This window comes from Micropterus salmoides, unplaced genomic scaffold, assembly GCF_014851395.1.
Source record: "Micropterus salmoides isolate LMB-PRFRI ecotype aquatic unplaced genomic scaffold, ASM1485139v1 Ms_hic_scaffold_17, whole genome shotgun sequence".
NCBI lineage: Eukaryota > Metazoa > Chordata > Actinopteri > Centrarchiformes > Centrarchidae > Micropterus > Micropterus salmoides.
Window position 1 is genome coordinate 2,052,240 of NW_024040817.1, and position 26,437 is coordinate 2,078,676.

Consider the following 26,437-nt stretch of genomic DNA (forward strand, 5'->3'; position numbering starts at 1 on the left):
CGGGGTAGATGCAAACAAGCTCAAAAATGCATTACTGCTGTACTTGCCTCTGATTGGCTATTTCTATTAAAGAACCAAGCAGCAACCTCTGGGGCTGAAAAAAGAAGCCAACGCGGACTTGCTACTGCAGTTCATCAAATGGCCACTTAAGGCTGGATCCAAAAGGGAGTCGATCCCCACATAGCCCCGTGTTAAAATGGCCATTTCAGCAGACATAAACGTGTCTACAGTCTGGTACAAAAGCAGGTTTGTTCTCTATAGATAATTTCCCCTTCATGACAACTGTGCTGGAGGTGACTTTTTATATAAATTACACATTTAAATTACATTAAGGCTTAAAGTTACACATAATTTAGGGTGGGGTTCATTGAGTAACAGGTGGGTGCCCTCTCAGGTGGCTAGCCGGAGCCAACTAGGCTTCATTCGGTCTACCTCTTTCCCATTTTCGGATAAGCTAGAGTCGGGTGATGCCAAGATGGTGAGGACCTGAGAGAGGTTTAAATAATTTAAGTTAACTATTAATCTACATAAAACATCCTAAATCGGTAATTTTAAAAACCAAAAACCAAGCCAGAAATCTTGGTGTAGTCACGGACATGAATTTTAGCACATTAAGACAATTACAAAGTCAGCCTACGATCGCCTGATGAATATGTCAAGGATTAAAGCACTTATGTCTCAGCAGGACATGGAAAAACTTTTAGCGCATTTATCTTCAGTCAGCTCGACTACTGTAACACTGTCTTTACAGGGCTTCCTAAAAAAACAAATAAAAACAATCAGCTGATTCAGAACGCGCTGCTTGAGTCCTCACCAAGACCAAAACAGTGGATCACGTCACTCCAGATCTGAGGTATTCACACTGGCTTTCTGTCTGTCAGAGAATTGATTTTCAAATACTGCTGTTAGTTTATAAAGCACTAAATGGTTTGGGGCCAAAACACATTTCTGATCTTCTGCTTCATTATGAACCATCTAGACCTTTCAGGTCGTCTGGCATCAGGTCTGCTTTCTGTCCTCACGGTGAAAACTAAACATGGAGAAGCAGCGTTCAGATTTTATGCTCCATATATTTGGAACAAACTCCCAGGAAACTGCAGGTCTGCTGAAACTCAGTTCTTTTAAATCAAGACTGAAGACTTTTCTTTGTACCACTGTCTTTAATTAAATCAAATGTAAGGCTGTAAATCAATAACTTGCACTGTAAGTTCTACTGTCCCGTTTTATTTCCATTTCACCATTTTAAAAATTGTATTTCAATTTTTTTTATTTCCCTATAATGTTTTATGTAAAGCACTACAAAAAAAATAAATTTACCTAATCCTAAACCAGAATAATAATTTACCTTTGATTCTGCAGCATCTCCTTGCTTTCCAGGGTCATTCTTGTGACAACTAAAAGACATCTTTAATCCTCTTACATTTGCTGTTGTAACCTCTTAACTTTCCCATGAGAGCAATAAAGTTTAATCTAATCTCAAGTCTCATTCCGTTGCACTTCAACACAGGTTCCAAGAGGGGAAATTGGTAATTGCATGAAACCTCGGACAGGATTAAAATGACCCCAGGACATCAGAGTTAACTTAGGATACTGTAGGCTAAGTATATTTCAGGTAGAAGCAGAGAAAATTCCTAACAGGTTGTAAAGTTTCTGCTGTCTGGAGGGTAAAAGAATGACCAATCACCAAACCTCTCCTGCCAAGGTCTGGCGCTGCTGAGAGAAGAATAATATCCCCATTTAGAGGATTCAGGCGGTAATTACATGGGAAGTGATGAGGTGATGGAGTGAAATGAGATTTGCAGCGAGGAGAAAGCTGAAGTTCTGAGTATTTTCTTTCTTATTCTGCACAGAGACGAAAAAACAAACTGAAGTGTGCAATTTCACCAACATGAAATCTAAAGACGCTGCAACCAAAGTGTGAGTACAGACAGATAAAGACAAAATAAATGGGGTGAGGATGATTGAGATGTTCTAATAAGTAGATTTAGATTTTAAAAAAAAAAGAGATTTGAACTGCTAAGTGTTTATCCCATTGTTACGATTTTCAGAGCAGAAGCTGTAATTTGGTTTTGAGACAGCGGCTAACCACCTGCTAGAAGTCCCATCTGCACCATCATTAACACTATTCCTCCATTTCAAGGCTTCACAACACAACACCACTCACACAAAAGGGACACATCACATTTTCAAAAGCTGCAAAGGAACACGGCACAACATCAGGTTTTTGCCAATAAAACACGGTAACGGTAAACATCCTGTGTTTATGCTTCAGCAAAGAGTTTATTAAATTCTTATTTATGTTTTGATGCAGACAGAAACACAAATGAAAATATGATCATCGCTGCTACTCAATTGTTTCCAATATATTGTCCACTGCTACATACATTCATGCGGGGACAAAACATGGGAAAGACCTTTTATAAAGCCATTTTGTAGAGGTATAAATCTAAACCACAATTGTAACACAATTAGAAGAAGACACACAGTTCAGATATTTAGGCTTACCTGGCTGTTTCCTTGTTCCCTGTTTTTTGTTTTTTTTTGCAGCACGTGGTGCTTAAAATCACTTTCAAAATAATAATTGGCTTGTTTATCACACTCGTCTCTTGATTCATTTCCTGATTGTTGCAGGCTCCCACTTGAATTCTCTTTTTCGCACCATTTCATTTCCTTTCCCTCCATTTTCTCAGGAATGAGGCTCCATGATATTCACCTTGTAAGGGCAGGAATAGTACACAGGTGATTTATTTGTATCGAACCCGTTCCACACCCGCCGTGAATGCCGTAGACGGAACTTGAAGGCCTCTTCAGCTTCCACTTACCTGCTTTTCTTGTGCCTTTGCTCTTTTTTTCCACAGTCAAAAAAGGTCGGGACATTAAAAATGATTGCTTCATGTGTCAGTGGAGCAATCCTTTTAAAAGTTTTTCTTCAGAAAAACAGAAGGTGCCAGCATTCTGGAGAACAGAGATGTCTACAGCGCTGTCTTCTCCATTTTGTGAAAAACTTGTTCTTGGTTACAGGACACTTTTCTTACTTTTCCTTTCAGAGTTGTTCTTGAAGAATGACAGGTTGTCTTCCCGACATGGCAATTCAAAGAGAATCCTTCCAAAAAAAAAATCCAGACGACCAGAGACTCACAACAGACAGATGCATCAGTCTTTCCCGTTTCGGTGTTTCTGTTCACCTGGTTTGCCTCCTGTTTCCCTGCCGTGGCTCTTACCTTCTGAGATCTCGTTGTTTTCATCGGTGACACCGCTGTCTTGTCCCCTCTGGGACTGAACCACCTCAACACCTTGTCGCTGAGCTGGAAGAAATAACATATAATGCATAAATCGATATTAACGAATGGTGGGGGAGGAGAGAAGAAACACAGTAACTTGGCCCAGATGTATATGAATCCATTAGAACAGACCAAAAAAAATGCATGAATTTACTAAGCATTTAAGAGAGGGGGAAAAGTAAATCATAAATGAAGTGTATTTAAGCTTTTATGTAAGAAACAAGCCAAGTGGCAGTAGCTGAAAAACAACATCAAACTCTTACTTACTTTTATCAATTAGGCACAGTGTGATTAAAGTGTAGGTCCTGGTGAGCCTGAGGATGTCAGTGAACACTTATGTTTTCTGTTTTAATTGAATTTGGCTCCTCATTATTTTATTTTGGCCAACACTTCACTCAGTTGAATCCTTGTTTTAAGAGACTTGACTGCTGAACTACAATGACACCAGGCCCACCTTTAAGATCTGCTATTCACTTAGCTTGACTGCCAGTGCTGAGTTTTTACTATCCAGTGCTGCCGCTAAAGTAAACAGAAGCATTGATTGTAGTTGTTTGAATGTCAAACACCATCACCCACATTTGAATTTAGATTTCATAAGTGCTGAGTGCAGTGTTAAGTTCATTCAGTGGTGCAACAACAACAAAATAGTTTTCAGCCCAGCAGATCATGCACTTGAGGACTGTATTATCATGGCATGTCTTTATTTTTAAAAGGCCTGATTTTCTAAAAGCTAATTCAAAAGGACTTTTCCACTCTGACAGGAATACATTTCCGAAAGACACAGCAACTCAGCACCTTTGGATTTCTGCGTTACAAATCCTGCTTAAAGGACTTACATCTAGTATTTCTTATTCCTGAACCAGTAGGACACGGAAATATCAGCAGGTTACTGAATGTCAGTGACTGAAACAAAGTAAACAACTCACTCGGCTTATTTTTGCATTCAGAACCACAGCAGTGAGCTGATGCATGCTGTTGTTGTTTGTGAATTCTTTCCGGCTTTGCTCAACTTGTCTTGCACTCCATCCACCACCAACCACGCAGCTTAAATAACATTACCAAATCAACATCAGAGGTATCACTCACCGGTGGATGCCAGCATTAAGGCAGAACTTGCACACAGAGAGTACTACTCATCACATAGTACTACTGTGTTGCTTTCTACAGGTACAAACTTTAAAGCATATTGCTCTAGGGGCCACACCCTAATCAGTGATGTCACAGCAGGTATTCTGCCAATCACAGCTGATGAAAAGCACCCGCTGTCATATCACTGATTGAAGCCAGAAGTGCAGCTCCATGTCACATAGAGATCCGTTCAGCAGCAGTTTTCTGTCTTGTGTGATTCAAAGCGGCTGCCACCATTTACATCACACTGTCTTGAGGTTGTTGTATTTAGTTTGCTGATTTTACATTAAAAACAACTTTAAATTACATGATGCTACTTCTGCAAACCTCCAATCTAAAGGGAGTCTGTTCCTTTCTGGAACAACTGACAGCATCAATCTTAACCCGCTTGTATCAGCCTTCAAAATCCCTCATCAGGGGAGTCATACCACTGAGGGTTGATGATTTGACTCAGTGAAAAGTCTCTTACCTTCATGTTTGGCCTGAAGAGGTTTGCTCTGCTTTCCTCCACTGACTGCAATTATCTTAAAGTTGTATTCTTTGGAGGGGTCATAGTCCTGGATGAGCAGCTTTGCTTCGTGCTTCGATAACTGAACCTCCTTCTGCTCTCCACCTGTTCCAGGATAATAGAAGAACAAACACTCAGCAGCTGAAGTATGATGATTAGCGAGGAGACACGATTGCTGGTTTGAATCCTGGCCACGTAAGGGAATCATTTCTAAGATTCATTTGATTATTAATTTAATGGGAAGTAAATGCAAACACAATGGGGACTGTAAACAAACCAATGCCCTTCTGGCTTCGTTCCCAGCATGGTTTTTCATTTTAGAACAAGGTGTATTCTAAGGGTAAAGACACGACGCAAAGTGTGCCCCCGTTAATTTTCTATGGGACAAGAGGAAATCGATTTGCAAGCATTGTGGGATTCCCAGCAACGCAAAAAAATAGAGGGATTAAAAGTTCAAATGTATTTATCAACTGTGAGGGCGAAATTCACCTGCCAGGTACAGTATTTTTCAAAAAAGTGGACACCAAAAAAGCAATGCAGTGGTGGGACAGGAAGTTTAGTTTACCTGCTGTGCATCTATTGTGTTTTCTAAGATCCCTTTTTTCCCTGGCCTGCAGCATTACAGATACAAAAGAAAGCGTGCTGCTTGGCACAACGTCACCAAAGTGCAGACTGAGGGATTGGTAGGCATTAGCTCAGTCTGTAGTGACTTGACTTGGGAACTGGAAGGTTACCAGTTCGCATCCAGCGCAGACCACTGCCGAAGGTGCGCCTAAGCCAGGACCTGAACCCCTAACTGTTACCCAATGCTCTTAATTATGATGGATTAATTGCAGTATAAGAAAATAAGGCAGTGATTGGACCATTTAAGATTATAATATATTCAGCTCCCGGGCACTGCTGAGGTGGCACTGGCATCCCTCCAGCTACGAGTCCAACCCTCCGTTCCCACATAATGGACAAAGCTGCTTTATAGGTTTTTTTTTCAATTTCAACATGGAAAACAAATGAGAATGAATTCATCTGGTAACTGATTGTAATGAAGGATGCGTCACTGTTTTTTTTAAATAGTTTTTAGACAACAATGAAAATCTAGGGCACAGAAGAATAAAATAGAAGGATGTTATCGGTACATTCATTTTTTGCTGCATCTCATCATGAGAATTTCTGTTCACAATAAAAAGAAAATAAACAAAATGCTTTTATCTTTGGAAACACAAACAGAAAGCTTGTGCATTTAAATTTATTCCATAGTTCAAACTTTTCATTGTCTTTTATTCTACCTTCCATTGCACCTTTCTCCTTGCAATTAAAATAGCTGCTTCAGGATAATTTACACTATCTGGCATAAACGTAACAATCCTTTGCAGAGATCACACAACTTCAGTAATACCCATGTAATTATGTTCACATAAAACCAATACAGGAGCTCACAACATCTGTTTCAGCAGCATAAAGATCTACATACTGCAAGCAAAGAACTTCAGACAGAAAAACGTTTATTCCAGATGGAGTGATTACACCTGAACTCCTTCTACAAGAGACGCAGGAGATTGAAATACCGAAAGAAAGACAGTCACATGATAAGGTGAGGAGGTAAATACAAGCGTTTTTAATTTGTAAATGTAAACGGACAATTCTTAGTCACTTTAGATTTCAATAAAAAAAAAAAGAATTGTAAACAGTATTTTGTATAAAGATAACAACATCATCACGACCTGAATTTCTGACTAGACCTATTGGCAAACACATTTCACTAGAAAATAGTTTTTTGCTTATCCATTATTCAGCTACTTCCACACTCACAGAGCACTCAGTATACTGTAGAAATGACTCAAAAATGCGCTGGTGCCAAAATCAAATTGGCACAGAGCAGCATGCAGGCATGACCTACAGTACTTTATTTCTTGAAGCACTTGTGTTCCTTTTGGCCATAAAAACAGTTTGACATCTGACTCACATTGAGGTTCAGACATACGTCTACAGGTGCATGAATCACTGTCTACTGTTCCTTAACTGCAACAAACCACTAAAAGGCTTTTGCAAATGCTTTTACAACTCTGGTCAGTGAACTGCTCTTTAACAAGGTATGGATTATTTCACTATATTTTATTGATAGATAGATAGATAGATAGATATATCTATATAGATATAGATAGATAGATAGATATATAGAGTATGCCATAAATGACCTTCAATTGTGCACACCTACTACACACCTCTCTGTATTCTCAGATAACCTCAAACTATTTCCAAATATATGAAAATGTCTTCAGTTTGTTTTTTAAAAGTTGACGTGATTGCTTTAACTGCCCAGAAAAGAAAACGAATATTTAGAAGCCCTCTGGCATCACAAACTGAGCTGTGAAAGATTAACTTTATTAATGCCTGCGGTGCTGACAGCTCATCATAGCAGCAAAGACCAGAGGGACGACAAATAAGAACAAACAGTAAAAGGTATAAACCAAAGATATGAATACGAATGTAATAAGGAATATAAATAGAAATCTAATAATCAAATAAAAGAGATGTATTCAGCATCTAATCCTGCCAAATGTGTTTACTGTCGTAGCAGCAGAGGGTTTGGCAGACGTCAGCAGTTTACAGATTGACTGAGAAGCGTAGGTTTCCGTTTCCTGGCTTAGAGAAAGAATCACCATGTCAACAGATATTGACTGAGAAGTCCAAGATCGACATATGCAAATTAATTTAAGAGTTTGTGATGAAAGAAAAGTGCTATTTGTGTTTCTTCTTTGCTTTTTTTTTTATATGATTGAATTTAATTTTGCCTCCTGCTCAATTCTTTTACTTCTGCTGCTGCTACAGAACAAACGTTCCATCTGGGATCAACAAATCTTCTTAAATTGTAAGTTATCAAAAGTTAAATTTCTTAATATAAAAATGATTGATTCAAAAATCTACTTTCCACCATCTGCTCCTGCAAAAAGATTGTAATCAGAAAAGCCAGCACGCTATCACTGTTTTCAAAACAGAGATTAGTCCCTTAAATGCTTGAATGACAAACAGTATCTTCTTATGTAAATGTTTATACAGTACGGCTAAATTAAATAATAAATCAGTTTGTCTTGGAAGTAAAACCTTTAATGTGCACGTCCTGTATGTTGCGTCTGTCTGTCTGAGTCATGCCTTGACTTCAACCAGGAAAAGAAAACCATCCTGCAGAGCTCTACAAAAACTCCCCGCTGTTAAAGAAAATTAACTACCGCTTCGTCACTGCTTTTCCACCTTCAATACACTCATGCTGATACCAGTGGCCTACAGCGAGAAGATGATTGTCCCCGTCATTCACCTACCTCACTCGTCCCCAGAAGGCACGCAGCCATCCCTGCACATCCAGTTATTCTTTAAATCCTTTATTCAAAATTAAGCACTAGCCAAAGGCAGCATGTTGCAAAGCGAGCTGTGTGGGCATGTCTCAGAAATGAGGCCATCGTGCTTTGGTGAAAATGTCAAGCCGATAAAGGCAGTAAAGCTTTCTCTCACAAGTGAGTCTACGGCGCTCGTTACTGTTAAACTGACAACCGTTTAAATCATGTGACAAAAGACAAAGGCTTCCCAGTGGTTAAAGGGAATCCCTGCATTTACATGTCATGTAAAATGAACCAGAAACATTTTTGCAATCCTTTAACTTCGCCACCAGACAAGGAAACAAGAGGAACATGGTTTTGTTCTTTGACAGAAGATGCGGATGTTCAGATTTTGTCTGGATCTGTCATTCTCTACCTGCTATATCTGTATCCAACACCCCTCTTTCCATTCACTCTCTCTCTCTCTCTCCATGTCTCTCCAGCTCCATCCTTCATCCTGCCCTCTAGCATCTTCTCTCTTTTTATATTCCTGTGTCATTCCCTCCACCCATTCGATTCTCTCTCGTAGTGTCAGGGGACAGCTGCCTGTGCTTACTGCATCTTATCTGACATTTTCTCCATTACTGTGATCAAACAGACGGCCAAGCCATACCAAAAGCTACAGCTTTACTTCACCGCTGGCTGACAGCAGTACTCAAACTTCAGGCCACAATAGATTGCTGCATCAACAATGTAAAGTGGGTAAAACCTGGCAGGCCTGTAGTTTATACGGTTTATTAGCAACTGTGTGAACTTGTGTCTCTTAGAAATTTTCATACACAAAGTGCTGATGGCTAACCTTGCTAACAATGGCTGGTTTTCCGACTTGCTAACTGAAACGCTGTCAACTTGTGTGTGACATCATTCCCAGCTCCGACCTCCGAGGTAATTGGAAACCAGCGTTAGTTTCAAGAAAAAAGAGCCAGCACACTGAATAGATGCTCCCAAAAATGCGATTTATTTGGTACAGTAACTATGTTTCAACATGATTCGTCCTCATCAGGAAATGTTAAACATAGACTTCACCTGAGTCAAACCAGGTGGAATACCCAGGTCCAGCCAATCAATTACATTTATGTGCATATTTGGGAGTCTCATCTTGTAATAGTGTCCATAAATTGCCCTTTTATTGTCCATAATACATTTTGACGTTGCAACCTGGGATTTTTGAATCCGAAGTCTATTTATGGACCTCCTTGGTAACATGTTACCTGATTACCTGATGTCAAAGTGTCATTATTGAACTTAATAAATCTTTTTGGGAACTGGTGACCTTTGTCTCTAAAGATTGTTTTTGCTTTTTTGCCAACACACTCAAGATCATGTTGGGAGGTGCATACAACATCCTGAAGCACCCAGTCAAAAACTAGCTCAAAAATCAACAATCTCTGTTCAACTCAACAGAGTTTAGAGAGTGTTAGTTTTGTAATGCAATCCCTCGGGTATCAGACTGACACATTCAATCCCCTGCTCTGCCTGGTCCTCTCCACACAACGCTCTGAAGCCTCTGTGACGTACGGACAACCTCAACACTGATAGGCTATCGCGATTCAGTGTCGTGCGACTTCTTCGCTTGAAAATATTCAACTCACGCGAATTCCTTCGCGTTGCCTTCGCGTCGTCGGCCCCGCCCCCTTCGCGCCGCCCGACAGGAAATCGCGGCTCTACGCGTCTTTGCATTGACTTTGTATGTAAACTCACCTCCCCGAACGTTCGCTTCGCTTTTGGTCTGAAAGCACCATTAGAGGTGCAATGTGTAGTTGTAGACCACTAGTGAATCAATCCACCATAATGTTTGGACCTTACGGATACACACTGCATTTTAGTAAGAAAGGCATTTAACCAAAATACTTACCCTCCTAAAAAACTAAATGCATAACATGAATTGGGACCTAAAGTTCTTGTGAATACAATATGAGTGACTTTGTACTGTAGTTGACACAGTTTGAATGGATCTCTGTGGAGAGGCCCTCAGTGGCTCCAAATGTTCGCATCACATCATTGTCAGTAGTTAGTTATGATTTAGTATGGAATTTGAAAATTACCTCAGCTTCCTTTCTTCCTTCCTTAACGTGTCTTTCTTATATTGTATAATCTTCCTTTGGTTGTATGAAGGATCTAGTGTCTAGTGAGTAAAATTAATGCAATTTTTTTCTTATTTTCATCTTATTTTCATCATTTTATACTTTATAAACATGAACAGTATCTGCACAAACCCACTTACGGGCCCCTACTGGGCCTCACAACTTACTCTGGGAATCTCTTTAACTGTCCTATAATTACAAGTCTTCAACAGAATGAATTCTTGAAGCTTTCCGTCAGTTTTCCAACAGTAACAGGAGAAGAGGACCATTTTTACAGCAGTGCATGCAGCTGCACCTTTTCACACTGCAATAAAATCACTCTGATGTCTTTTTCAGTGGGACGAATACCCAGTACAGAAAGGAAAAATTAAATTAAAGACAAAATCCCGTGACTGTATTGTCAGTACGCCCATGGTAATCTACAGTATTCCTGACTAACAGGGTAGCAGCTCAAGCTGATTACAAACTGACTATTGAAACATTTCCTCATGATAAATATGTTTCAGTCTTTACAGGTATTCATTCCTGTGCATCTGCTTTCTCTGACAGAAATAAAAACCCGGGCAAACTAGGACTACAACTTCACACTCATTCTCCAAGTCTATATCATGTGTTCTTCATCTCCTCTAATTATTCTTTCTGTATCCATTTATAAACTTGTTTATGCAATTGAGCATCACCCAAACTGAACCTAAATCACAAAGTGTTGCCATTTACTTGTCAGTACTGTGAAATGAAACAGAGTAGTGTTAAATTAGACCACACAAGTTTTATTATCCCTTAAAAAATCCACTGGGTACAACTATGAATGAATGCCTGTCACATCCCACTGAACGTGTTCAACAATTGTTGGTAGAACAACTTGCACCAAAACTAAAAATATTTACAGCATGAAACACCTGAAATACCTACAGGGCCTACATTTTTCAGATCTTTCAAAACAGTTTCCACTTGATTTTTTAGCAAGCAATTCAATATACTGAAAGATTTCTCCCCGTTTCTGTTACTATGTTCTTAACCTTAATCCCAAAAATCAACTATGAGCTGGTGGAAGTTTTACGCTTAAATGACACTTAAATTTAACTGACACTTAAATTACAATGTTGTGTTTACTTCCAACACTGTGGGTCGACCCCACATAACATTCACTAATAGCTCCCCTGATGTCACATGATGCGCTCAATCAATTAATCACACTATAATTACAATAAAATTTCAAAATGAAGGTTATGGCTTTGCATCACACCCTTGAACAGTAAAAACGTCTGCAGTGCACCTGTTTTCACAAACAGCAATAAAAAAACTTGGCCACAGTTTTGAAACTGAGTAATACCCCTTGGAATAATAATCACAGAGCAGCTTATGAACTATATATACTGTAAGTTCACTTTATAACTATGATTACAGTCAACCTATGACATAATCTTAAGTATAATGTCTGTGTTGTTTAGAAAAGAATGCTGACAAAGAGAACAGCAGCCAACCATATTAAAACCAGGGCTGCTGCATTAAACCTTGTGCATTGTTGTTGAGACTGACAGTGATTGTGAAAGCCTACAAGGACATGTGGCATCAGTTTACACCCTGTTACCATTTTATAACATACACATGGGTTAAACGTGGGCTGGCTAGCCCTTAAAATAATAAAAATTAAATGAATCCCATCTTCATAAAAGGTTTTAGTGTTCACTATTTGTTACAGTTTTAAAAAAGGAGATGATTTAACTTCATTGTCACTTTAGAGGCTGCACTGTATCTGATTATACTGAAAGACTGTTACACCCCATTTACACCTGGTATTAAAATGCCATCTGTACCTGGATAAGGAAAAATGCATCTCACTGCAAAGTGTAAATATCTGCCTGACCACATCTGGAGGTAGTTTGACTCTCATCGTGTTCACACACTGCTGGTGTCCACACACAACATAACATTATAGCCTACAGATGTGTTTCTTAGTTAACATAAAATATAGCAAGCTAGAAGGCTGAAAAGAGACGTAGCTCGACTTATTAAGCATCTCTTCTGTGCCATGAAACTGACCTGCTGTTAACAAGGCAATTAATGTATCTGGCGAGTAGCTTACACGCCGGTACTGCAACACACCGGCAAACTGACACAATATTTTTACATATGTATTTATATATTTTATATATGTACTGCATTTGTTGAATTTATCACAGGAAACAAATAATTAAGACAAGGTTATAAAGTTTGCCCTCACTAACAACTAATAAAACTATGTGTTTTTAATTAACTGAGTCAGTCACGCTGCAAAATAACTTCCTTGCCGATTAACAAGTCAGGCTACGTTCAACATTGACATGCTGAGCCTTGCCACACCAACATTCAATGGGCTTAAGTATTTTAACAAGCTTGCTGAAGCCTTCATCAATAAATCCAAAGGTGTCTGCAGCAATCAACCACCGCTTTCCACAGTGTGCACCTGTTATATCAGATCCTGAGTGTGGCTACGTGTCTCTTTATCTGCACAGTGACTTACGAACCAGCAGGCAGGTGAAACCCACATAAAAAAGGTTGATTTGTTCTCCCTGAAGGGAAGAGGTCTGACTACCGTGCTCCTCTGTGCATAACTAGAATTTCTGTCCCACGAGCAAATGACAAACAGCATACAGTTGATTTGTGACCTGACAGAAACTGAATCCACCTGCATTCTGTTTGTCGTTTCACAAAATGTCCTTTCATGTCGTCTGGGTACCACATTGGTACAACTTTTAAAAATAAGTGCTGATAGAGGCTCTTCTTTAATAATGCACCATCACTAATAATAATTACTGCTGAGGAGCCCTTGAGCAAGGCAATAAGCAACAATCCATCACAGAGGCCGTACTGCTCAGCTTTCCAGGTGTGAATGGGGTACACCAGGCACGACTGTACAGGAGAAGACTGAATTCCTCGTCACATTTCCCTGGATAAATCAAGTTTAGACTAGAAGGTTTCTGCAGGGAGCAAATCTCCATCAGCTCTGAACAATCCTCCAATTCGCCAAGCTGAAGCCTCAAACCACACAGTTTTGTAATTTCCTGGTCTTCTAATCTTTTTTTTAAGCTTGGTTTTTTTTAACGAATGAATCATTGATGAAGCAGGGATGTGAAACGGGGTGTGTATTTTTGCCTAGATTTCTGTCAGCTCTCAGTACAAAGACGTCATTCACACTTGCCAAATTGGATAAAATATTAATAGAGTGAAGGAAAAAACTGTCTAGTTCTAATATTGGAGCAAAGCTCAGCTTCTACTGAATTTATTTCACCTTCACTTTGGGAGCACCTGGCGTATATTTGACGTAAAGTCCCATTTATTCTTTTGCAGAATACTCATCACACATCCTACATCTGGATCCTCATGGAAATCTTAACAGATCCTAATGTTTAAACCAAATGACAACTAAATCAGTTTGTAAAATATTGAGAACTCTAACTACAAAACAGGAACGGCCATCCCTCAATCTTAAAGCTGAAGGTATCGTGATAAAAGATCCGCTCAAGCAAAAACACAGCTGAAATACAGACAGACTGTAAGCATCCACGTCAGTGCCGCATCTTACCTGGCCGTGTGGTGTAAATGACCTTGTAGCTTTCAAACTCTCCTTTTGGCTCTTTCCAAGACACGTGTAGTTTGGTGGGGCTCAGGATTTTGGCACGAAATCTCCGCGGCGATGAAACTAGACAAGAAACAACAAGATAAACAGCGTTACACAATAACAGACCGCGATATACTGTAAATATATGAATGAATGAATAAAAGATCCTGGTCATGCACCATCCATTCCTCCAATATTTGTTTGTTTAAGTATAAAAACAACTTCTGTCATCAGTGTGTATTAGTGGATTACATCCATAACAATGAATGGAGTTCAATTTTGTTCAGTCATAGTTGATAATAAAATTAATTTAGATTTTTTTTAACACTTTGATGTCTTCTTTTCAACACCACCTGTATTAATAACACCACAGGTTGTGTCAAACTGCTGCTATTAACAGATGTTGTGCTTAAAAGTGACAAAAACGTCAATTTAACTAATCACTAACAGTATCACTGCTCAGGATGTTTTACAGGACTGCAGGTTTCACAGAATCTGCTCTCCTTCTGTTTTTACTTCTGCGTGGTCGCTCATACGCTAAGCACACAACACAACTGTGACTGAGTTAAGTTAAACTGAACTCCCTTCAGAGTTATGGCGGCGTAGAGGCACTCGCTCCATCTGTGTTATTAAACAGTTAGGAAAGTTTTTTCTTCTTTTTTTTTTTTTTAAAAGGATAAACTGTATCTCATCCAAGCGGGAGGATACATATCAGAGAGATTAGCTTGCACAGATGTCACATTAAAAAGCAAAATCCCACTCTCCTCCTCGTCCTCATCCTCCTCTTCCTCCTGTATTGATGAGCCCACTTTGTGCCCCCCTATCTCTCTCTGTGGGGATAGACAGGTCTTCTTCTGTGTTCCACTTACCATCAGCATCAAAGCCTCTCATCCTGATTAGTTGTTGGCCCTGTCAGCCGCCTAGAGGCCTACCCCCCACTTTTCTCTCTGTATCCTTCCCTTATATTAATTTTCTCACTCTTACACTCTCTCCCCACCTCCATCGCCTCATCTGTCCCTCTGTCTTACTCTTTCTATCTGATCCCTCCCTGTCCTGATCTCATTTTCTTTCCTTTCTTGTCTTTCTGCGTGTCTGTGCTTTGAAATTGCCGTCAGGGGTAAGAAGAGGATGAGAAAAAGGAGTGAATGTGACTTCCTTTTAACTGCAAGGAGAAAAAAGAACAAAGGGCACCAAAGGGAAAGGCACTGGAATAGCATCTGTTTACTATTCCTCTCCTGTCCGAAGCAGGAGTATTTAGATGTACAACACAGAGTGACTAGATCCACTGAGCTGCACAATATCCAAATACACTTTACAATGGCCTCAATGTGCATATAAATCCTTAGAAAAGTCAAAAACACTGTGTCAGCGAAACTTTATGTACACAACTGTACACAAGAGTATGATCATTCTTTCACTAGGCTCCTACGCGCTGTTTATTTTTACATTAAGACACAGGTTAAAACACTGGAATAAGGCCATTGTAAAGCAATTCAATGCCAAAAACCACATTTCCGGGTCAACAGCCACAATACCCCATCATTTTTACACCGGCAGAGCCAAATCCCAGATAATAAATATGTATCTAGAAGAAACACATTCCCCGGTCTAATTTAGTTAACTATAAAAAAGGATGTGGAAAATAAAATATGAAACCCACAAACTCGCTCCTGTGTTTGTGTCCTCATTATGAGGTGAGCCATCTGCTGCCGCCGACTTCTTTAAATACCTACACCGTGATTGACGCCTGGTAGAGCTCTGATGCTCTGGAGCACAATAAACAAGAGGCTTAAAGGGATGGTTCAACAGCAAAACATATCGACTATGGAAAATGCACCTTTTAGAAGGATTTTTCTTTATTGCTGTGTGTCTGTTTGTCCATATGACACATGGTAATGTGTAATAACAATATGTATAGATATTTAAACAGTATCAGATTAGATATTTTTGTAATGTGCCTCCCAAGGTGAAAAGACAGCTACAGCATATTGAAGAAAAAGTGGCTGTTTTTTTGGCTTTTCTGAACTGATTTATCCACTTCCCTGCAGCTTTATCAACAATACAGGATTTAGTCGAGCTGATAAGATCTATCACCAAACACCTTAGCAGCATTTTGTGTGAACCGCCTCTTTATGCATGTCATTATCTGCAGAAAACTACTCATGTAGGTATGCAAAGAATCTTGAGTTCAGCACAGGAAGGATAATCCTGATTTCAATGGAGAGAATGTGAAGCCGGCGCATTCAACAGCAGGCAAATATATTTATATACAAACACATATAAGGAATACTGTACCAATTATCTCACCAACCTGGGGATGAGAATGAGGGCTGCTTGGGATTTCGGCTCAGGGTTTAGCTCTCTGTCTCGGAAACAAAAGGACATTCTCTCGTCTGGAGAGAGCTGCTCAAATCCCGAATGATTCGAGAAGCAGATTTCGCACTTCTCTCTTTGTAGTGTTGTTGAAATGTGTTGATTGTGTGTGTTGTGTGTACCTGTGTGAGTGCACATGCATGTGAACGCATGAATTATGTATGTTTGTCCACAACTGGAGGCAAGTGTATTCTTGTGTATGCACATTAGAATCTCAGTGAATCTTATTCCATGTAGCTTTGGCGGTTGTTTTTCCACTCATGCCTCGTAGCAAAACCTGCCGGTTCCTTTGCAGCACCACACACACACACACACACACACACATACATACATACACACACTCACTCGCTGAAAGCCATGGATCTTCTCTGTGAGAATGTATTCTCACGCAGAGTAAAGTATTGGATGCTGAGCAAACAGCCTGGTAAAGACAAAAGGCCTCGCCTGTAGAGATGAGAACTTAATTCCCATCTATTTTTCATGGAGAATCTTGTGCAAACAGCAGAGCCGACTGCTGTCGAGGGTTGGAGAGATGTCCGTCACACCCACCAGGAGTTGTGCAGCAAATCAGACGGGCAAAGTTTTGAGTGCATTTTAAATAATTGGAGCAGGAGAATCCAGGGGACATTATTTGGTGAATTTACAGTGCTGAGCTGAGCATATCAAATGGTAAAACTCTTCTCTGTGAGTAGGAAGCTTTTAGTTTGCAAACATGTCTTTTATAGAAGACTTTAATACCCATGCTGTCATTAGCAAACTCTCTTAAAGCTGCTACACAGAGCATTAAAACATCAGTGAATCATTATCATATTAAATTTCAGACCAACATGTTACTACACTGCACACTGATACAGGGCACTGTCCTTCCAGAGGAAACTAGAGCTAAAGCTTTAAGAGTTTCTGGTAAGGGAGGATGTAAACAGGATTCTAACATGGTTGTCATTTTCATGTCAAAGTTTTGTGTGCTTTAGGGATCCAATTATTTTTCTATTTCATGGACTATTAATTTACACTTCTATCCCCGCAGCTTCTGATTATATTAACTGCAATGTCAGTATTTGTCACCTAGAAAAAGTACCACTAAATGACTGACATTTGATTCCACATCCCCTCCAGGTTCACAAACCTGCACTTCTTCTTTTATTTCTGCAGGCAAAAAAAAACTAAGAAGCCTCAACAAAGCCTGAGCTAACCCCCCCCCCACCCAAGTTATTTCTTCACCTTTCACCTTTTAAATAGGGATTTCATGCCTAGAGTTGGGTTAGGGAGTAATTTAGGACATAAAGTAATTACTTAATGAAAGCCATATCTTATTCCACAAGGTAACTTTGTAAAGAGAAAGGTTAAATGCCAAAATAAAGAAGAAAGTTTCTTTACATCTCAAAGGTAGTGCTCATCGATCAGCTGGAAGTCTATTTGTCTATCTGTCAGCTTTTCATTTTATTTGCCATTTTGCTGAAGGACTCCTCACCGTGCCTGACTCATCTGAAACTAACAAAGAGCAAAGTGGAGTTTCTCAGTGGAAGCTCTCCAAGCTGATCGTAACTCCTCATTTCCTGCTGGGTCACCGGAGTAGCCGTGGTTAGCACACTAGGCCTCTTCACTGAGGAATGCTGTGATTGAATTCAGGTTCCTCGCACTCTGGCCAAAACTAGCGTCCGTATAGATCATGAAAGTCACACGAGAGCTTTTTCAGCGAGCTGTGTTTAAATGGCAACCTTAACAACCACACTGAGAAAAACAAAGCAGGGCCTAATTTTAATGGTATCCACAAACCCAAATTTTACAGAAGTATAGAAAGATATTGATTTTAAAAACCGAGTTGGAAAAACATCAGAGTCAAAGTTGTATTACCCAGTATGGGCCAAAACACACTGAAGCTGTCAAAACTTAAATTATATAGTCATACTGACAAGCATTCCCTCTGTGTTAAGCTTTAACTCTATTTAACATATTACATAATGGGATAAGAGCATGTAAATACAGTGAACTATATAGTAGACCAAAAATCAAAATTCAGAACACCAATATCACTAGGCAGCTGACAAAAGGGTCAGTCCTCACTGACTGAAAGGAGTGTATAGTATGGTATAGTTGTCCAGGTTAGCTAATTAGCTTGTATGCTGACCTTTCAAACCCCTACTCTGCCATTATGGTATGGCACACAGCCCATCTACTGACTTGTGGTTGTGGCACCATAACAGCAGGCTTTGGTTCTCCGCCGCAGTACTGAGCAGGTTTAGCCCTGTTTCACGTTCAGCGCTGCCAAAAAAAACCTTTGAAAGTTGGCAGACGCTAAATGTGTTTGTGTGCAGCATAAGTACATAACTGTGCTCATCAATCTTTTGGTTTGTTCTTTTTTTTTTGAAAACAGACACAAAACTATATCTTAGATGCATGTTCAGGTTTTCTGTATAAGGTGAAAACTATAAGGTCAGCACTGCTAATTTAAGACACATAATGAATATCAGTCGATCATTTGTATTCCTAGAGAGGTGTACTTGGTTTAAAAGGAGTGTATAAAACAGTTAATGATGATAATGGTATTAAGAAGGATCATCTCTCTTTGCTAATGAGGTAATGTCTGAGATTATGTGTTAATTGCTGAATAAGTTAAATGAGTTTAATAGAGTGAGAGAGGATGTCAGAGCAAACATAATGACATGAAGAGCTCTTGTCTTACAGACAGTGAGGCGTTAACAGTAAAACAAATGCAACTTTACAAATGCTGTAAAGTTAACAGATGTATAGGAGCAAAAGAGCAGTTGATTATTTAAGCAAATTAAATTTCAAAATTCAGATTGGGGATAAGTGATTTAAAATCTTTAACCTGAGTTACACAGAAATCTGTCATTAGACTGCCTCTTGAACACTCCTCCTAAATAAATAAGTTGACCACATGTGCGCTTTAATTACAGAGTTAAAAGAATGTGCCACAGTCAACCAGTTTGTCTAGCAGATGGTAAAACATGTTTTATCATTTTGGTTTTTTTGGCATCATTGCTTTTCCCTTTGAAACAGACACATGTGGGAAAAAGCTCATTAAAAGGATAAATTAAATTAAAAGAAAATACTTTAAAAGAAAAGTAAATTAATTTGGCGCAAAGCTGCACATCAAATTTACAACATAGTGGAATTCAGAATTTAGCCTGCTGATTAAAACAGTGAGTGAAAACGATGATACCTGCATTTCCACAACAGGGCCACACTGAGGTTTACCAAACCAGCAATGAGCTTACAATCTTTATCATAATGCTGAAAGCAGATAAGCCGTGAATGATTTCTAGCCCTGTCTGGCACCATTGTGGAATTCATTTTTCAAGTAAATTAGGAAAATAGTCTGTTCATGGGCTTGTCTGGTCCTGATATGGGAAGACCTTGGAAGCCCTGTTTGGTTCTATGCTAAAACACCTTGTTTGGCCTCCAGGATGCCAAAATGTTTTGAAAATAACAGTCCTCATGGAAACAACCCTAAAATATAGGTTACAGAGAGGAAACGTTTGGCCCTATGGGAATTTCTAGTATTTCCATTTGGCACCAATGTAGAAACCCCAGTTATCTTAGTTTAGGGACATCATCAGCTAGCCCAGTTTATAGCTCCACATGGTGCCAATGTGGAAAGGAAAGTCCTAACAGCATATCACTGGGTTTGAAATCTGTGGCTTGCCCTGTGGGGTACCAACAGGAAACACCATGATTAGCCTTGTTCGCCCTTTTATTAAAAGCCTGTATTTGGTCACGTGTACATGTGTGGTAACATCCCGTATTGGCCTTGTTGGCCCCGTTGGCCCTTGAGTGGAAAGCAGGCTAGTGGAGGTACTTACCTTGGCCCCGCGCTGGCTGAGGGAAAAGACAGACGAGTACGAAGCCCAGCAGGGAGGCTCAGGTTGACTGAGAACTGCATCCTGGTAGCAGCAGACAGGAGGACACAACACACCTGATGTAGAGGGAGGAAAGGGAGGAAACACAGAAAAGACAGAGGGAGCAGGAAAAGAGAGGTGAGCAAGGAGTAAAAAAGGAAAAGGAATGGAAGATGAGACAAGGAAAGCCAGAGAGGAAGGAGGTGAAGGGAGGAGATGAGCAGAAGAGGTGACAAAAAGGGAATGTGTGATGGGAGCATGGAGGAGTGAGGAGGACAGAGAGAGGTTAGAGTAGCAAGGGGATTGAAGAGGTAGAGGGAGACAAGGGCAGGAGGAGGAGTGAGATGAAGGGATTTCAACAGTGTAAAAAAGGACTTAAACTCCATATGGCACTTTATAATGTCATCCTAAATTACGTTGCAATATTAAGGCCCTTTTGTTTGAGTCGACTGTTCAAGGTCATGCAGTTACAGACAAACCTTACATTTGTTATATTCTTACATTGCTGTAAATATAAAAAAAAAGCAGGTGCTTTCATTAAGTACGCAGGGATGGATTTGTAAAAACGTTTCAAAATTGGTGAATGGAGAGATGAATAGACATTTATCTCTAGAGGGAAAGCCAACCAAGCTGCTGTATAGACTGACAAGTTAACTTACATCACAGAGTTTTTGAATACCCAGGCCCTCACATTAAATCTCTTTCAAACTGATTTCAGATTGGTTTACGCTTTGAAATTAACCTTGGATTAAACTACAAAAAATAATGTTTTGTTACTTATTTGAGCCCCCCTCCTTTGTATGTATAAAGTATGTTATTATAATGACACTTCATTTATTGTCATACTTGGATGTTAACAAAGTATGTGTGGATCATAATAAAGCATTTAAGCATAAGTACTGACTGTAAGAACATCAGTAAATGAGTAAAAGCAGTATTATCACGGTCACATACACAGGCTGCATCCAACAATAAATAAATAATGTGCATTACTCCCTGCAGAAGCTGATGTAGTAGGGAGTAGCACAGCTGTGGATGTAAATGCTCTGTTATTACTTGTCAAAGAAACAATACATACGACATTGAAAAACTGAAGATGTGTTTTATTAACTGGAGGGAATTGCATTATCATTAGCAACACCTGCATCAGACTCTGTACCGTAAGCATTGGATAACACCCCTCTTTATTTCTAAATACTGCTACAGTCAACTTTTATTTTCAGGCAATTTTCAATAATTTATTGATATTACTGACTATTTCGACTTGGCATTTTCTCAAAGTCAATGTTGAGGCAAGCTATGCTTATGGTAATAAAAACAGAGTTAGGATTATAGGTCTGTTGAGAGCAGGCCTTCCTCAGTAAAAAATCACTACAATATCCATTAAATATTCCCTCAGGGACTTACAGCCTGGCATAGTGAGTTTATGGTGACATTAAAACACCTGGCTATTTTATTTCCAATTCTTACAATAAACCTGTAGAGTGTCAGTTCCTATATAGTTGTTAAGCTGTTGCATGCTTCTAACTTTCATTATGGTATCACTTAATATGCTTCAGGGTTATTTCTTTGCATCTACCGAATCAGTCACTCTCACTCTGAAGGTAGTGTACAGCATCGATTGGTGCACACTCCAATAACGCACAGCCACCCGATGCTGAGAGAAAATATACAACCACTTTAAGTTGAACGTAAATAAAAGCAGCTGAAGTTTTCCTTAATTGAAACGGGCACAGGTGAGATCTGCACGGTGCGCCATCAGCAGCACATACGCGTGCAGCTGGATGAGGTGGAGATCTAAAGGTCCGCGGACCTGAAAGCTCGTTTTGCAGATGTGTGCAGTGTGTTAATAAAGAGCAGCTGTACCTTCTCAGATCATATGTTTCCAGGCTCCGCAGTTCTCCTCCAGACAGCTGTATGAGGCGCTCACTATTACTCCCCAAAACGACTCTGATCCACTCTCACAAACTCCCCGCTGCCAGTCGACCTGGAGACAAGTTACACAGAATGATATACACTACCGGTCAAAAGTTTCAAAATAAAATCCCTGCGGACTATACATTTTAGAAGAGTACAGTGATGGTCAAACACCAAATGTTCTTGTCTTCGCTATTTCAACCACAATTTTTTGCTTTTGCTGTCACACAGATTGTCAGCCGTTTTTAGAACTAGTGTTATCATTATTACCATTACTATTATACCCATTTGAAATGTGTTAAAACTACAAAACACCACTTTTACCAATGCAGCGCCATCTTCCCATAAGAAATATAAGATTATTGGTGATACTCCACCTGTAAGGTTTAACGTTAAGCTACTGACATTAATTCAGTTATATAGTCTCTTCTGTCATTTGGCAACTTCACAAACATGACTATCAACTAATCCAACATGTTATCTTAAACGTACAACAAACGTTTATTGTTTTCTTGCCTGGGAAAGAAACGTTTCTTGCTTGCTGGGAGGGAAGTTGAGGGTAAAGTCAGGTGGGCTAATGTTTGTAACTTCTAGTTAGCTCGCTTAGTTTTTAACGGTTTTTAAAACGTTAGCAGACTGTCAGCAAAAATGTATCTTTCAGACTTGTATTATACTTAATAAAATTAATATTTATTATTACTAAACCCGTTTGATATATGGAATAACTATAAAACTTCAATTTACCCAATGCTGGAGCCATTTTCCATAAGTTATAACGATTATTGGTCACATTCCGCCTCTAAGGTTCAAGTTAAGCCGCTAAATTAATAACATTCTCTTCAGGAGGCAACTTCACAAATATGAAAATCCTAATCCAACATATAAATATAACGTTACAAGAAACGTTTCTTGTTTTCTTGGTTGGGAAAGAAAATATTTTGCTTGCTGGGGGAAAGTTAGGGCTAACGTTAGGTTAGCCAAGCTAGCTAACGTTTTGCTGCTAGCTTAAACGAACCGTCTGACAGTTAGCTGGCTAGCTTTTATGTTGCTAGCCTTTTAGCCATCTAAGTAAACTATGTAAAAAAATAAATAAATAAATAAATAAAACGCCTTCTGACCTCCAAACATCGTCACATCTTTAAGGTTGTAAAAGGAAAAAGCTGCTCACAGCCAAAATCCCTATTTTCCGACGTTTAACTGCTGTTTAACTCCAAACTGACAGTTTATTTTAGACACGCCCACTTCGAATTACGCGTTTAGCCCCTCCCACTGCAGTTTCCCTCAACCAATCACATCCTTCCTGCCTTATAACACTTCGCGTTTATCAATTTACTTTAATTTAAAGGGGCTTTATTGGCATAAATTCTCTTAATTTGAAGGCAATATTCCCTTACTTCCTGTCTCTCTGTGGCTGCTCTGGCGAGCTTAACTGAGCAGTTTCTGTAGGTCTCTTCTCAGTTGAGACTTGCAGCGGACTGATGGGTGTTTCCTGCTTCAGTCACCATCCCTGCAGCTATTCATTCCTTTTACCTAGATTAATGCGAGGCGAGGCAGCAGAAAAATGTTTTAGGCAGCCTAAGCGGGTGTGGAGTGTATTTTTCTGACCCTGCTTTATGCTGTAGCCTATTGTATAGCTCCTCAGGGGCTCCTTTTGATATGTCCTCTCTTGGTCTGGAGAGGTGGCCTGGTGTAAAAACTAAAAGTCAGTATTATGCAAGAAGAATGGAAACAATCATGAAAAACAACATGTTTTTAGACTGATTAGTTTCCCTCATGTGTGGGTTACAAAAATGTTTTGATCTGTTCATTTCAACATGCGAATGTGACCGAATAAAACCAGAATAAGCCTGTTCATCTTCAAGCAAAAATATATAAATGTCTATGTGTAGCAACATAGTAATGTCCACACAGAGCTGCAGCTCTGGATGTGCAGGTGTCCTTATCTTTGAGATAGCACATGACCTTGAATGAATAATGGGCTTCTGTCTGCTGAAGGTTGAGACACTCCGTTTCTGTGTAACTCAGTTATTATGGGTTTGTTTGCTGACCATGTAGCCTTTGACAAACAGACTTGGAGGTCTCTGAAGTCTCTTGCATTATCATAATCATGAATATTTAACAGTTAAATTCTATCTGTTCTCTTCAGACTTTGAGTTCAGACAAATCTGCAGCTTGAATAAACAGTTTGTCATCATGAGTTTTCTTCAAGTTCATATCGAATGTGATTGTATATTTTGTTTCAGTGCATGCTAGTTAAACTCAGAGTGACAAAACTAAAAGGTGGTTAATTTAATTGACATTAAAATAAATACAGTAGCATGAAACTATGCAGATTCAGTGTCAGAAAAACGATGAATAAAGAACATTCTGAACCTAATTTTTACTAAAATGAGCTCTGGTGAAAATACTATGACAAAAAGCAGTGAAACGTATCACTGTTTTTATAAAGGTTTTTAAATCAGATTTACAAGGTTTTCCATGGTGAAAAGGACGATTTTAAAAGCACTGTTAAAACAACAACAAAAATCACCATATCACTAATCACTAAACAAATGAAAACCTTGCTGTTTCTGGCATGAAAGCAAATCACATATTATGGGCAGTTGCTGAACTTATGACTCACCTCAAATTCTCTACTCTCAAAATGGCTAAACAAGTTTGCATTTAGGAAAACTGAAAAGGAAAATTAACAGCACATTTGGAAATACTGATTCATAGTCATACTGATAGTGGACATAGTGTTTTGCAATCAAACCCTTTGTTTGTGAATGTAAACAAAGTGTCTTCTCCCGCGTTAATAAACCAGAGAGCTGAGGCTTTATTATGTGACTGGAAGACTACAAATTAACTGACTAAATTGGAAGATTCAAATGAACTCAGCTCCTGTTTCTGTTGAAAATATGACCCTTTTCACCAGCAGATTATCTCAGGTAGGCCTACACTCAAAACAAATGCCTTGATTGTGACTGAATAGAAAATAATGATGGCGTGAGATATCTGCATGGAGCAGTATGAAAAACCTGAATAAAATGCAAGGATGGTGACCATCTTTCTCTCATTCTAAGAACTGAATATCTCAAACTTTATCCTAAATCCTAAAATACATTTTCACCTAGCTTTGTAGCCTTTAAGTGTTCTGACATGAACCGTTTTTAAAAAGTGACATGTATTGGGTTATATAAGACATCTAAAAGAGTGTTTTTCTTATTTCTTTAGTACTGAAGGTAGGATGGGGCATCCTGCCAAAAGGAGATACCGCTCCACTGAATTCAGTTAAATTCACAACACTTCATAAAGTCAGACAGATCCTTCCAATGTTAAGGTGACCATAAATGTCTATTCTCTCTTTCTTTCACTGCATTTTGTAGGTTTTATGTTGCTGTCACAGTGTGCAGCCTCTGCTGGAAGGAGTTTAGGTAGATATTTACGCATAGGTACAGTAGGTGTTTTGGTTTTACCAGTAGGAGACAGTACAAGAAGTGATTAGTGGTCTCCTTAGCTTCACAAACTCTGGCAACAAGAGTCAAGAACTCTGCCGATTTTCCATTACCTACCTTCTATATAGGAGGAACTATGTGTCAGGAACTATATCTCTATATAAAACATGTTTTTCTTAAAACAAAAAGTGAACAAGATACTGTATACAATTCAACATGTTAACAGTCTGTCTCCGTTTGCGACTCCTTGGGTAATGTTTCAACAATTTGTTGATCTGAAACATGATTCTTAGTGATCTTATGTTTGTTATGTCTCGGTGCACATCGATGAGTTGAATCTTCCATGGTTTTGCACACAGAATTATCAAAATGTAACTATTTTCTGTCTTACTCAGAGTCAGATGAGATGATAAATATCCATTAATCTCTGTGTGTCCGGTAAAGAGAGAGTTTCATGATACGCTGGCAAATAGTTTAGCACATAGACCGAATATAAGGATAAAACTGTTCACCCATCTCTGTCAAAACTCTTAAAAGTACACACAAAGCTGTCAGTTGTTATTTATTCAGGCAAAAATACAGACATATGATTACATGATTTTGGTTTCATAACAACAGTTTTTCACCATCAGTGTTTTTGCTCCCAAACTAACTTTGATATTATTTGGTGCTGTTCTTTTTAACATTGTGTTTTGGCTTTACCCTTAGGGCATATTGAATGACAGCCATGTCTAAAAGGAATATTACTTACATCTAAACATCAGACTCGATGTTGTATGTGATCAAGGAAGCAGAGAGTTTGGGCGGGTCAAAGGTTAACTGCATGCTTCATATTTAGTCAGATTCCTAAACTGGAGGCTGTCCAGTGCGACCACAGTCT

General features: G+C 39.1%; 1 protein-coding gene and 2 long non-coding RNA genes across 6 annotated transcripts in view; 1 reads left to right on the forward strand and 2 right to left on the reverse strand.

Annotated features, from left to right (window-relative positions):
- The window catches only part of LOC119906777 (collagen alpha-1(XIV) chain-like), a 516,646-nt gene that overhangs the window by 302,606 nt on the left and 187,603 nt on the right, over positions 1-26,437 (forward strand). The window lies entirely within an intron of this gene.
- Positions 2,254-3,301, reverse strand: LOC119906796. Its single transcript, XR_005445031.1, has 2 exons — positions 2,823-3,301; positions 2,254-2,713 (listed from the first exon to the last, which is right to left on the reverse strand). It is a non-coding gene; the product is annotated as an uncharacterized LOC119906796 (long non-coding RNA).
- On the reverse strand, positions 20,221-23,347 carry LOC119906797. Its single transcript, XR_005445032.1, has 3 exons — positions 23,239-23,347; positions 22,070-22,190; positions 20,221-20,280 (listed from the first exon to the last, which is right to left on the reverse strand). It is a non-coding gene; the product is annotated as an uncharacterized LOC119906797 (long non-coding RNA).